The sequence below is a fragment of the Sycon ciliatum genome, chromosome 3, assembly GCF_964019385.1.
Source record: "Sycon ciliatum chromosome 3, ocSycCili1.1, whole genome shotgun sequence".
In the NCBI taxonomy this organism is placed as follows: domain Eukaryota; kingdom Metazoa; phylum Porifera; class Calcarea; order Leucosolenida; family Sycettidae; genus Sycon; species Sycon ciliatum.
Genome location: NC_088645.1, coordinates 34,188,082 through 34,200,912, shown reverse-complemented (window position 1 = coordinate 34,200,912; position 12,831 = coordinate 34,188,082). Strand labels below are relative to the sequence as shown.

Genomic DNA, 12,831 nt, shown 5'->3' with positions numbered 1-12,831 from the left:
GCAGCAGTATAAGCAAATTAGATTAAGCTAAACCTAACTAATTCCAAGGATCAGTTGGGGAAGTTCCTTTTGATCTTGTCTCTTATTGTTGTGACCTTTCCACAATATTGTGTTGCATTGTTCAAAAAAGAAAGAAAAAAGGAAGTGAACTGCCTGAAAAGAGAAAAAATCGCCAAACCCACCAGGAGGCAGTTCACTTCCCCAACTGATCCTTTAAATTTGAAGTTCTCCCAATCCTTTCAAAAATCTAACTAATTCCCTTCTATTTTATCATAATGTTTCGAACGCAACCTTGCTACTCTGTGTATTGGGCAGGGAGTGGTGCTCCCTTGCTGGTTTGCAGAGTTGAAGTTTCGATGGACTTTCTGGTGTATTCTGGATGACAATCGTGAGTCAGTCAAGTGAGAATTGAATTTGGCAGGAAAAGCGCGAGCTCCCACGTAGGAAGCGACACACATTTCCTTATTATTATAATGGAAAATCAAACAACGCTCCGCGCTCACACTGAGATCCATGCAGGGCGCTCACACTGAAAGAAGCCAGCACACACACTGGTACAATCGTAACGCTCATGTCTTCCACTACTTTACGTTATTCATTGACTGAGCTGACTGAGTGTTCTTTGATTTGTACTACACCCTGCTATCATGTTAGGTTATTTCCTACAATATTTTATTGTTTCCATTCGCTTCCATGTAATTTGGGGGACACCGCCGGTTTGGTTCTGCGAATTCAAATAAAAATTTACCTACCTACCTACCTACTATGGCATACATTGCATGGTGTCGCTGCGAGCCATGCATGCTCTAGCCTAGCCTAGTCTGGCTCAGTGTAACATCAATACCAGCCATGAATAATCAGGCAGTTGAACTTTATTATGAGCGCAGTTGAAGAAGTATTGTAAGAAGGAACAGGGATCATGGGTTGCTGGCAGGGATTAAGGCGACGTTCTGCGTAACAAACTGAGGTGGAGAGCCTTGAGACCCGTCCTCAACGAACAACCAGGAACTACTCCTGAATGGGTGTGCTGTTGCCCCGTATCCTATAATTGTATGGAGCGAGAAATTTTGTGTTACTTTCGAAGAGCCCGGATTGTTTAGTTTCCTGCAGTGACAAGTGTTTCGGCTCTTGTGCCAGTAGTTGCGAGACTTATTCCCTCGCCTAGTGGCAGATTCGGTGATTAACGATGGGGGTGAGTACCCCCCCCCCCCCAATCGCTAGGCGCTGCATCTGCCGCTTGGTTAACCAGGTGTTAGCGGGTGTCTTGAATTCCCGCCCCATTTTAATGTATAACTTACTTACTTACTTACATGCACAATAGTGGAAGCAAAGTTAGATGCGGCCAAACCTAATCACATCCCTTCAATTATCATAGTTGTGCGGGCCCGACCTCGCTACGACGTGACCCTGTTTCCATGCATCATGTACCATGCAACAATACCCGAGCAGTAAACACCTTTACAAAGAAGCAATTCCACATCCATCACACTCACTCTCTGGCCGACACAAGAGGGATTGGAACAAGCCTCCTTTACGGGCAAAATTAACACGACGATGCATTTTTATTACGTATGGTGCAGTTTCGTTCCACTTTGTGTTGCCTGTTATAGGTCCACCTCACTTGTTTTTTCCTCAATCCTGATGATTTCTCCTGGCCGAAAATTTGATGGATAATTATTGCGATTTGCAGCGAAGAGACCACTTGGATTGAAGATGGTATGCGTGTAAGGTTTTCCATTTAAAATTTACCCAATGGATCAAAAAATGCAATAAAACATACACTGGAGAAGAAATCAGAAAAATGCATGAGAAAAATAAAGATTTTCAAACCCAAACCAAAAAACTTCAAATCAATTTTTTGTATTCAACTCGGATTGTGAGCCAATTAAATTATGGTGAAAAAGGAAAAGGACAAATGTTACGAGTTATGACTAACTCGTAACATTTTGTCCTGCTCCTTTTTCACCACAATTTTTATATTTGTGTGTAAAAAACTCTCTGGCCGACCTCACAAACCAGCAACACGACTCCCAGTTGTAGATACTAACGAATAGTTGTCTTGTGATACTGACAAATATAATATTGTTTTCCCCCATACAGCACTGTTTAGACCACTATAGGTACCGTCAGTGAATATTGAGTAATCGCAGAGGTCACATCAATATTCAAACTGTTGGCCCAGCCCAGAATTAGATGGTTTGGAGGCAACGGCGCTGTGAATGGCCATCGGTCCTCAGCCGCGTTTGTTTTCAGCAACTCTATGAGTATGAGCGACACTGACCCACGCTGCAATCTGATGTTCACGAGGTGTTTGTTGCCCTGGAAACAGAGCGTCTCTGTAAGTGCGTATCCCCGGTGATGGTCGGGTCTGGAGACCGCTACATTATAAGTTAGTGGTGTACTTCAGTCACAATCTTCCTCGGCCTACTCAAATTCACCTGATAACGGGTGTATTCCACGAAACACTGTGTATGTCAGGTGTGAGTCATTCAAGTGAGAATTCAAGTCGGCGAGAAAAGCGCGAACGCCCACGTAGGGAGCGACACAAGTTTCCCCATTTTAAAACTATTATTATGGCAAAATGATGCACACTCTAATTGAAGAATGTTTCTTCTTGTTGTCATTGCAGTGGAGGCTACAAAATGAAAAGACGTGTTCGATAACCTAGCTTGCCTACACCCAGGGCTGAGTATGTGCACTGCCCACACAAAGCCCAGTACATGTTGCACCACGAGGTCTACACAGCGCTTGGCGCCCCCACTGAGACCTACACAGTACTTGGAGCCCACACTGCCAGCGGCCAGCACACACAGACACAATGAACGTTCATGTCTTCCATTGCGATTGCATACATTGCCTGGTGCCGGTACGAGACATTCACGCTCTATCCTAATCTAGCTCAGTATAACATCAATACCATCCATGGATAATCAGGCAGTTGATCTTTATAAGCAGAGCTGAACAGTTGAAAACATATTTTCTAAGTAGGAACAATCATCATGGGTTGCTGTCAGGGAATAGGGCGACGTTCTGAGGTTCAGAGACTGGAGACCCGTTCTCATCGTGCCACAAGGGACATGGCCAGGTATGTTATACACAAATCTTTATTGAGTATTGCTGTACTAGTAGTCAGTGACTAAGAGAGGATAAAGACATAGAATAGCACTGATGACGGTCACAACCAAGGTTTGACGAATGCATTTGTATGCCATGCTTTAGAATGTATGCATTGTTCATGTATAGTGTGAAAATGCCTCTTTTACGGGCAAAGCAAAGCACAATCATCACCATGTATCAGTACAGTGAATAGTTAAACCGAACACGAATGGAATTTTTTAATAAGAAATAGAATAAAAGTTGGACTCGGATGGAGAGCCAAGAATATATTTATAGTAAAGAAAAAAGGACAAAGAAACTACTTTTTACTCTATAATGTCCACTAACACCACCAGTTACTAAGCAATCAGCTCATGCGATAACACTGCACGACACTGACCGACGGTACTGACGTTCTACAACTAACTCTAAACTGGCTAACAGTCAGTGTCGTGCAATGTCATCGCAGGAGCTGATTGTTTAGTAACTGGTGGTGTTAGTGGACGTTATAGTAAAGTTTGCACGTCCGCGTTACCACCGGCGATACAATTGCGTTGAGAAACACAACCAGCTTGGGAAGTTTTGCTTGTGCCAGGCCACCACCATGCCTGTGCTACCAGGGTGGCAGACGCAGCGCCTAACGGCGAGGGTGAGGTGGTAAGTCTCACAACCAATGCCCGACAAGGGGCTTTTATAGTGTAACTTGTAATTTCTTGGTCCTTTTTTCCTTAGAATTAAAATTGTGTATAAAATTCAATATCGAACACTAATAGAACAAAACAATATACCTGTTTGTGTATAAGATCCGTGCTGCACCATTTTGTTATGCATGCTGAAGTACATGTACATGTCCGGTGTTGAACAGTTGAAAAGTATGGCATACGTTATCCAATCTGTCCCCTGGAGCCAGGCCAGGTCATCAGATATGTAAGGCTCATCAGCTCAGCACAGAGAAAATGAAGCCGAACCTGATAGGAACGAAAAATAAAATTTCCAAAGCCAGATTTACACCAGGCCGGAACGTAACTTGCCAGAGTGCTCAAAGTGACAAGTCAGTGAGTTCTGCATACAGCTAATAGCAAAGGCACTAAATCGCATGAGAAATTCCTTATACTTTTAACTCATTTGAAGAAGGGCTGAGGCTTCCTGCAGCTTCATTCCTGAAAGGAATTCGGGTGGACACACTCATTCCCATCGCTCTGCACATCCGAACCAGTTCCGTTATTTTTACAACGTTTCGGCACTTGGCCATCGTCAACTCAGATTTCAAATATACAGTAGTCAATGGGCGTAGCAAATTTCAGCACCCTGTTACACTCATAAGAAGTGAAGCCACACCGTATTGGCTCGTTTGACAAAGGAATTTCAATACCTTTGTTGAAAACATGCAAAGTTTGATGTTGAGAAGTCATTACAATGACCTGACAGTTCCATCACGTTTTGAATGCTCACGCCAGCAGCCACGTTCGTGGACGTCCTGTGCTGTGTTCCGTTGTCTTTCGTCACCTTCTTGTGACGGCTGACATTCTCGGTTCGCTGTGATGTCTAGTTTGTTTTCGTCTGGATTTCGCTCACCTTCTCTTCCTGAAGATATTTCACAACTTAAAACCTTCCAAGTAACGTTGTTGGCGTGCGCATTCAGGACGTGATGGAGCTGAACGTCGGGTCTTTGAATGTCAGTGCCACAGCGGTCACAGTTTGTGCTAACTTTTGCACGTTCTGACTCATCAATATCAATCTTACCATTGCCAGGGTTGGACAACTACGAGTAACGTGTAAACTTTTGGTCCTTTCTTCGTAATTAAGTCCTTGGCTATCCTCCCGAGTTCAGTTGTCTACCTCTGTTTGTGTTTTTCTTGTTTTTGTCTTTTATTGGTCCTGCTGTTTGCGCTAGCCCTACGCTGCGCGGGGCATTTGAGCACTGGGATGGAGAGAAGCCAGCCTCACCGGAACGTAAGAATGTCATTATCGCACTGAAAAATTAAGCGGAAATACATGTGTAGAATCGAAGCTGGTGAATATTGGCCATTCTACAGTGACAACTGCAGCGTTATGTACTGTGCTTGCTATCAGTGAAAAGAACCACCCAGTAACCATCCTTGTAGTACGGCCAACTATCCACTACAATTATCACTGTGATGGTATGACCCTGTCTTTTGTTCATTTTATACATTGTATGTAAGTCGAGCACAACCCAATCAATGGAGTATGAAGGAAAGAACGCATCAGCAAGCTAGTAGAGACACGTCTGATAGTGCAGCACATTACGCCCATTTTACAGACCATCGAAGCATCCTTGCACGGACTTCGCACTTTAGCGGTTGGTGGGTAGGCATACATGTATGCGGATAATGCCGGCATAAAAATTGGCAGAATTCGGTAGTTTTTCTGGTAAGTTTCATGCATGCTGGTATGTGGATAAAGAAATGGAACAGAATTCGAGAAATTGCCCGCCATAAGGTTTGTATGGTTCTGCCAATTTCACTGCTTTTCGAGCCGAATCTGCCACCTTTTCGAGCATTATCCGCACACCCCTATTGGTGGGGGGGGGGGGGGGATAATAATAGTGCAGAGAGGGCGCTATCAACCACCACACCATTACTGAGCTTTCCAGAGATGGGTAGATAGTAAACGTTTTTAGATGATTTGAAATAGTTCCTATTTTTTACCTTTCATATCTGTTTCCATTTGGTCGACCTGCATGTACATTTTAGTTGAGGATCTGCGGCATTTAATCTGGAGCTTGGATAACAGCAGATATATGTACGTGAAGAGCACGATGATCAAGAAGCCGAAAGGGCGTCGTCTTTCCTTCTTGGCAGAATGATTGTGTAATAGCCTTCACTGACATTAAAATTTTGATATGTGTGCGATACAAACAGGAGACACTTGGCAGACGGACTGTTCACTTTATCCATATTAGTAGTACTTGTACATGTTGTCTGATGTTGACTGTTCACCGGCAATCGGATTGCTTAAAAATTGTATCATGAGCTTGTTATTCCATTTGAGTTTTGGTATACGTTGACTATTGTCAGGCAGCCTGTTTGCTTGATTCTCTTCATCTGTCTATAGATGTTCTAGTTCGTCTTCGCTTAACTGCATGCATCACCTCTGTAATCTGGCAATACATCATGTAAGCCTTTTTCATTTCCTTATCGAGATCGTTGAACCTTTTCTTGGGTTACTATGCCCGCTTTTGGAATGTGAAGAGTGTCCGTAACCTCCCACCTTTCAAATTATGTTCTTCTTGATCTTGCTATGTCCAAAGCTGCCGATATGCATTTTGCCACGCTGTTTTTGGATGCTTTGTGTGAAGCTTGATTTTTCTTTTGTCCAACACTGATCATACGTTGGGATGTTCTTTTCATGGTGCTGTATTGCAACCGGGGTTATACACCCGGTTTTTCCTTCCTAACAGTGCACTGTGTCCGTCGGCACGAGGGTGTTTTTCCCGGCTAGCTCGGTTAGGTAAATTGGTCTGACGGCCCCAGTGGTATTTATCCATATCCTGGTTCTTGAAGTGGCTTGAACGATGTTTTCATTTTTCACTTGCTTGATGATCTGTTCTCAGTTCTTTCTTCTGGACCTCTCTTGCTATCCGCTTCAAATCTGGCTGAGGCCAACTACTCCTCAACGTGTTTGCTATTGCCCTGTATGCCAGGATTTTAATGGAGAGAGAAGTTTGTTGATACTTGTGAAGAGCCTCGATCGTTTAGTTTCCTACAGTGTCGGGTTTTTCGGCTCTTTCGCCGATGCCCAAAACCCCAACTATTATTCACTGTACCTACCGATGGGTTGCCTGGGTGCGTCGTGAGTTTACATCGGAAGGGACACGATAATTTACTTTACTTACTGACAACAGTGTAAGCAAAGTGAGATTCTGCCAAACCTAACCACTTCCCTTCAATTATCATTGTTGTGCGGGAACGACCTTGCTACAACGTGACCATGTTTTCATGCACTATTTGCCATGCAACAACACTCCAACGCCTTGAAAGGGAGGCCGATAATTGTCAAAATTGGTCAAGGAGAACCATTTCATATTTTATGAAGACATTTTTGACTTCGGCGATACTTGGGGAATTGTGTGTCACTCCCTACGTCAGAGCTTGCGCTTTTCCTACTGCCTTGTATTCTCACTTGACTGACTCACAACTGCCTCTAGAGCACACGAGAAGTCCATCGAACCTTCCACTCGGCAAACCAGCAAGAGGGGCACCAATCCCTGCTCGATACGCAGCCACCTGAGTGTTTCAGGGAATGCCACTAGTGAGGGGCGAATTCCCCAAAACACTGTGTATTGAGAAGGGAGAGGTACTTTCTTTCTGGTTTGTCGAGTGGAAGAGTCGATGGACTTTTCGTGTGTTCTCGATGGTAAGGCGACGAGGAGACAATAACTTTATTAATGCGATTAATAGTATAAGTGAAGCGGACATTACAAAATGATGAATGAGAATACATGTATCTAAAATGGTTGTTCCTAATCGATTTTCTTGAGACTATCATCAGGGGAAAATCGTCTCACAATAGTGGCTATACGGAGAAACAAACTACTTATAGGTTATAGGATAGTGGGAAGTATACAAGGTGAGGTGTGAAAAGAAAAAAAGAAAGTGGGAGAGAAGACGAAAGAAATTAGATATCACATTCACCTGCTTCCACGCCTTCATTTCACTCACCTTTTGTAGTAGCTCACACCGTCGGAACACTCTCACATCTTTTCTTCTAATTTCTTTCGTCTTCTCTCCCACTTTCTTTTTTCTTTTCACACCTCACCTTGTATACTTCCCACTATCCTATAACCTATAAGTAGTTTGTTTCTCCGTATCCTCTATTGTGAGACGATTATTCCCTGATGATAGTCTCAAGAAAATCGATTAGGAACAACCATTTTAGATACATGTATTCTCATTCATCATTTTGTAATGTCCGCTTCACTTATACTATTAATCGCATTAATAAAGTTCTCGATGGTGTTCGTGAATCAGTCAAGTGAGAATTGAAGTCGGCAGGAAAAGCGCGAGATCCCACATAGGGAGCGACACACAATTCTCCAAGTATCGCCGAAGGAGCGCCAACCTCTTCTTCATATTTTTGTCCCCGGCGCAGGCTTGCGAATTAGATGGTTTGGAGGCAACAACGTAGTGAATGGCCAAGGAATATCAGCGTTTGGTTAGCACATATACATGTATACGAGCGACACTGACTCACACTGCTATCTGGTTTCACGAGGTGTTTGTCGCGTTGGAAACGGAGCGTCCCAGTACGCTTGTATCCCTGGTGATGCTTACGTCTGGAGAGCATTATGTAAGTGGTGCTCTTCAGCCTAGTTCAGGCACAATCTTCCTCAGCCTACTAGTAGTACTCCAACTCAACAGATGGGGGGGGGGGGGTGGAATTCCCAGAAACAATGTATTATTGAGTTGGGAGTGGTGCATTCTTGTAGGTTTGTCGAGTGGAAGGTTCGATGGCCTTCTCGTACGTGTGCTCAAGATGGCAGTCGTGAGTTAGTCTAGTGAGAATTCAAGTCGGCAGGATAAGCGCGATCTCCCACGTAAGGAGCGGCACACATATCCCCATTTAATATGATGGGAAATCAAACGATGCGTACTCTAAATGAAGAATGTTTCTTCTCAGTGGAGGCTCCAAACTGTTACTATTACTTGAAAGACGTGTTCAATAGGGCTTGAAAGTGCTACGTCACAGCATAGCAACAATTTCAAAAATTCAAAAATTGGATCCACTTGGATCCAGTTTTTGTATGGATCCAAGCACATTTCAAGCCGTCTTACTCTCAGCAAGGTGATGTAACCAGTGAAACTGGCTGATTTGGCTACTGGGGGCGGGGTTACAACTGGTGGCGAAGTAAAAGTCACCCCTGCATACGACATGAGTGGGTTGCTATGCACCCACATACTGAGGCAATAGCTAAGTCACACCTTAGTGGATCCAAAATAGAAATCTGATGTCAACTTAGTACTCCCTGGCCGTTTTTGACGTCATCACTTTCAAGCCCTATACTAGCCTGGCTTGCGAAGCTCACGCGCACTATGCAGTACGCACGGTGACTTCATGTGCACCATCTAATGACATGGCGTCCTTTCATGCGGTTTACCGCACGGATTTATGAAGTCAGACATATTCCGATTTATTTGCATCAATCGCACAAAATTAGGTACATTTCTCTTGTAAACCCTGTCAGTTTGAGAATTTAGACAAACACCGAACAAATTTTAGCCGCGACGAGGATCGGGAGGAATCCATCATTATTATTTACATAGCTACTACCATCACGTCGACCGAGTGAAGATCGAAATGATAATGGAGTGGAGAGAAGAAGACCTGAACTAGAGTGCTTGAGAGACTATGTAGTGTCACATGAGAATTGCTTCGTTAGGAAGGCTCTACTTTTGAATGGAGAAGCCCAACGTCGCTGATTTGCATCGCCGTTTTCAAGCGCTGATCTGCAGTCGGAATGTTTTTGTAAATTATTCGTAGTTGTGGACGTGGATGGATTCAGCGCTCTGTTCTCTCAGCAAGCCTACTCAGTCCAACACGAAGGACTTCCATGAGCGAAACAACGTGCTCCTCGAGCAAGTGCAGCTCGGGGTAATATGGCCAATGCCACGGGAGACCACCTCGTGCCTGCATAAGGCCAAGAATTGATGGCAAGACATCTTTGATGAGCGCCTTCGACTTCAAGGACGCAATATATCTCCGCAGCAGTAACTGCAGCGCTCTTGCTGAAAATATCACTGCAAGCATGCACTAGGCATGATTTAGTGAAGAGCTACTTGTACTAGCGATTGGAGATTTGGTATTGGCTTCCAGGGCTGGGCATATCTGCTCCATCATGGTAACTGGTGCGTTTGTCAAGGCAGTGCAGTTTCTGCTGCTGTTTCACAAGCCATATGCGCATATGCGCAGTGAGTAGGAATTTGTTGTATGATAGCTGAGGATCACCAGCCTTCATGGACAAACCTATATTGGGACTGGTTGCTGAACAGTGCACACCTAAATCTCTCAGCAAGCTCTCTTGCTCAGCTGGTGACGAACACTATATACCCGCTGCTTTGGGCTTGCAGCCCCGTCTCCCGACCGTAGACCGATCGAAAGGCTGTCACGGTCCTGTGACCTTCGGCGTACAGTTGACGCTGATGGGGCATCGGATAAAGTGCTGGCGTCAGTAATTGTCTGGTATACCTGGAATCTACATCTACAGCTGGTTTTGACTTCCAGCCATCCTTCGTTAGTTATGCTTGTGACTATCATGCCAGCAAGTCGATCAGCAGCATCACCTCGCATCTTTGATGGTGAGGCCTGCAAAACGTCACCGACCAGTGACGATGCTCAAAAGGGCACCCTACCAGAGCTGGCGCAGTGTATGGTGCAGTCTTTCATGAATCCATGAACTATGCTGTTTGGCTGCTGTAGCTCTGACGCTTGCGTGTGTGCCTTACATTAAGGGCAGCGGGCCGTCTGCTCTAGCCATTTGCCAATGCATGCACGGCTGAACGTCTACCAGCAAGCTGCAAACACTTCTCTCCCTACCACACTGTGACATAGTGGACATTGTGCGTGTGTTGTTGCATTCCTATCTGAACTGAACTGTTCTGGATGCAGAGATTTACCCACTAAGCCCTAGAGAAATATGAATAAATACTATACTACTACTATTACTAAACTTGGTATGCGGGTGTGACGCGCTGCTGCTCATCAGATTCGGTCCATGCGACGCTCGTGTTTTTAGTTTTGTTATTTTGTCTGCCTTTTTTGAATTCGTAAACCGAACAGACTAAACTATCCAGTGATCAGGTACTGGTGTGGTGGGGCGAGGTTTTGTTGGTGATGCTGCTGTCAGTGGTGGCGGCGTGCATGTGCTCGTGCTTGCGGGCAATGGCCCGCGTTTTCTCCCATGCCGCAAGTTTGTCTTGCGTTTGTGTTCTGCATTTGGACTTCCTGCCAGGCTTGGGCTTGCATTTCAAACAGTTTGTCCCACTGTGTGGCTCCCAGTCTTTGAGCGGTGTACATCCACCTCTAGAGCTCCAGAGAATGTTGGGCCCCTGGCAGTAACAGTGCATTCCATGGCCAATTTTCAAGTGTGGCAAAAATGTTCAGGGTGTATTTGGTTTCATCCACATTGAGATGAAACACTGCCAAAATGGATTCAGTATGATCTGCCACACGATACTTCGTCTGTCCACTCCTTGACGCGAATTTCTCCCCTCCAATACGACAACACGACGACAGGAAGCTAACATGAGCCTCCATTTCTGAACAAAATTACGTCTCTAACATGGCCACGAAAAGCTACAGTTATGCACGTCAAGCTTAGGACTACACGAAATCGAAAGGCTAGGACATCGAGGTATACTAGAAAATTGTCTGCGAGGCGGAGAAAATTCGCTGACGAGGTTGGCGAGCCCTTGAAATCGAGCGACGATCCAAAAATAATTGCACCCACGTCGAGAAAGAAACCATGCGTAGCGCGTGGGTAACCCAAGAAGATCGCTCGAGCGGCGGCACAGTCGAAGGCAAGGCCAGTCCAAGCTCTAAACTCTATCGAATGACCTGGCAAACACCCGTGGTTTCGGTTGACCTTGCCCGTTTGAGATGGAAGTCGAGCGAAATTGCAAACATACGACTAGGCCAGATCGCGTAAAAAATGAAAAAGATTAAAATTTGGCCGCCATATTTAAAGGGGAAGTATACCCTAAAATCAAATTTTCACCAGTTGTAGTCTTCTGGGTGCTGAGTCGAATGGTCTTGGTCCGAGGAAGCTGCGACGCTCCCTTCCTACTTGAATCCCAATCGAACTCGCGCACTTCCACCGAAACTGGGTGACTGCGCCCTACTAGATGGGGATTTGTATGCAAAATGTCACTAAAAGCGCCATTTCGTTCTTATAAAAGCACGGATGACCGCGATTGGCCCATATGTTGTAGTCTTTTGGACGCTGAGTCGACTGGTTTTGGTCCGAAAAGGCTGCGATGCAGCGTTCCTCCTTTATTCCCAATCGAACATGGTTGAACAAGCGGTCACGTGCTCCTGGGTGCCCAAATCACCTGGTCACCGCGCCAGCAGGCGACAACTTTCACACCAAGGTTCAACTCGAGTTCAACTCGAGTGACAGGACTGCACCCAAAAAAGGTCAAACAGGCTAGTAAGTTGTACCCTGCAGGCACGGTGACCAGGTGACTGGTGTACGCAGGAGCACGTGACCGCTTCTTCAACCATGTTCGATTGGGAATAAAGGAGGAGCGCTGCATCGTAGCCTTTTCGGACCAAAACCAGTCGACTCAGCGTCCAAAAGACTACAACATATGGGCCAATCGCGGTCATCCGTGCTTTTATAAGAACGAAATGGCGCTTTTAGTGACATTTTGCATACAAATCTCCATCTAGTAGGGCGCAGTCACCCAGTTTCGGTGGAAGTGCGCGAGTTCGATTGGGATTCAAGTAGGAAGGGAGCGTCTCAGCTTCCTCGGACCAAGACCATTCGACTCAGCACCCCGAAGACTACAACTGGTGAAAATTTGATTTTAGGGTATACTTCCCCTTTAATGAACGCGCATCGCATGCATGGGACAGCCGTGTACGTGTACTGACCTCGCGAAGCTCAGTACATGTACTGTGTTGTAGTGTCACGTGATCCACGCAGCGCTTGGAACCCACATTGAGATCTATACAGTACTCGGCGCCCACACATGAAAGCAGCCAGCACACACACAC

The 12,831-nt window shown here is 45.3% G+C and overlaps 1 long non-coding RNA gene across 1 annotated transcript; it reads left to right on the top strand.

The window, feature by feature from the left end:
• Positions 1-2,877: 2,877 nt before the first annotated feature.
• Positions 2,878-6,164, top strand: LOC135812695 (uncharacterized). Its single transcript, XR_010552923.1, has 3 exons — positions 2,878-3,085; positions 4,991-5,049; positions 5,811-6,164. It is a non-coding gene; the product is annotated as an uncharacterized LOC135812695 (long non-coding RNA).
• Positions 6,165-12,831: the final 6,667 nt, after the last annotated feature.